The sequence below is a fragment of the Sarcophilus harrisii genome, chromosome 3 (genome assembly GCF_902635505.1).
Source record: "Sarcophilus harrisii chromosome 3, mSarHar1.11, whole genome shotgun sequence".
In the NCBI taxonomy this organism is placed as follows: Eukaryota; Metazoa; Chordata; class Mammalia; order Dasyuromorphia; family Dasyuridae; genus Sarcophilus; species Sarcophilus harrisii.
In genome coordinates this window covers 336,215,236-336,217,209 of record NC_045428.1, presented here as the reverse complement: position 1 = coordinate 336,217,209, position 1,974 = coordinate 336,215,236, and the positions used below count along the sequence as shown (strand labels likewise).

General features: G+C 32.3%; 1 pseudogene; it reads right to left on the bottom strand.

Moving 5' to 3' along the window:
• Positions 1-372: 372 nt before the first annotated feature.
• LOC111719734 lies at positions 373-911 on the bottom strand (annotated as a pseudogene).
• Between the last annotated feature and the right edge of the window lie 1,063 nt (positions 912-1,974).

Below are 1,974 nucleotides of genomic sequence, written 5' to 3'. Positions count from 1 at the left end.
CAACTTCCAAGAACTTATCTACTAAGTTGTGTAGACACCCATCAGAAGAGAGTGAACTCTTTATTCTATGTGAATATTCTAAGAAATGTTTCCTTGTAAAATACAACTTGTGAAAATTGATTTAAACTTTATTTTTTAAACAATGACCAAAATATACATGAAAATACAAACTGAAAACATCTGAATATTTCATAAAAACAACTTCATTAGAATAACTTCTTTGGTTAGTTGGACATTTAAAAAAATAATAAAAATTTATCCATATTCTATTAATTTCACCAAAGTAGCAATGATTTAACATGTATGCTTTGCTATGTGAAAAAAGATTAAGAGATATTCAGATCTCTTCATACTGGTGAGCCTTACATTTGTCTATTGTTTAGTCTCTGTTTCCACGACTGTTTCCTGAGCCCCTTTCACACTGAAGAGTTTTTCATCATTTTCTAATGTTTTCTGAAATTCATGGATAGTACAAAGAACATTAACTACTTTTGCCTAAATTTTAGCTTATCTTCAACATTTTTTTTACATAAGAAAGGTGTTATAATTCTTTCCCCCAAAGCACCTAGTCTTTGAATGTCTTATGTCTGTCTGTATGACATTATGTGACTTTTGCCAAACTGTCATATTTCTGATGGTTTTTCATATTTGTTTTGATGGAAGGATCTGCTTTTTTCAATCAGCATATCTTTTTTAGTGCTCTAGCTATGCTATTTTCTATGTCTTTTTTCATAGTTTTCCCATTTTTTTCTGAGATTCATGTAATATACAAGTAGGGCTTTTCCCTTGAAAATTCACATTAAAGACAATTTACTCATCATGAACTGGTACTGGCTGTCTTCTGCTTCCTGAAATCCAGCATTGCATTATTTAATGCAACTCTTCACTAATAGGCTGTGTATCATCAACATCAATTAAGAGATTCTTCCTTGTAAGTTCATTATCCATTACTGACTTATTGCAGACTTGGCATAGGAAATAGCCTTGATTCTTGAGTCAAAGAATTCCTGCCTACATTCAGATACTCTGATACTTATTTAGTGTGTAACTTTAGGCAAATCACTTTATCTCCATAAACTTCATTCTCCTTATTCATACAATAAAGCAGTTGGGCTAAATGATCTTTAAGGTTGATCCAGCTCTAGATCTAAGATCCTGGGACAATACATTTTCACATGACTATGCTACTATAACTTCAGAATCGGATATGACTGAAAACTGTCTGAACAACAACAAAAATGTTTCTTGAAGCATTAAAAATGGCCATATTCTAATCTTTTACAGCATTTGTAGCATCAGCCAGAACTTGTACTCTGTTGTCTTCAAGAACTCAGTCTCTCACTCCCCACCTCTTCCCCTATTCCCCACCATAATAAGGTGTGGATTGAGTTTGTCTCCAATAAATATAGTAAGTGGACTAATTCATGCTATTTCAATTTATGATCACTTTGGTTGTTACTGTTTCCCTCCCTGCAAAAATTCTTTTGTATTGACTTTATGTATATTTTGTAAGAAATCAGAATTCCTTAGTGGATAGAGACAGAGATTCAGGGTTAATATGATCTAGGTTTGAGTTCTGTCCCTGACACTTAATTTGTGTGACACTTGGCAAGTAATTTAATTTCCATTTGAAATCCTTTTAATTAGTCCTCATCTGTAAAATGGGGGTAATAATAACACTTTGCTAATAAATATTCTACTTATTAGAATAAAATGAGATACTTACGAATCACTTTGTATACTTTAAGGTGCTACAAAAATTCTACCTTTTATTATTATATTTATTCTTTCATGTGACTACTGGTTGTTGTTGAGGTCTATACTTTTGATAATGGCCTCCCAATATGTATTAGATACCTTCCATGTGGGGATATTAGTCCCACTGAATAAGTACTCTCTTTCTTTTAAAGCTCCTATAGTACCTGGGATGCCATCAGAGGATTTGCTCTTTGCATACATTTATAATCTATGAAT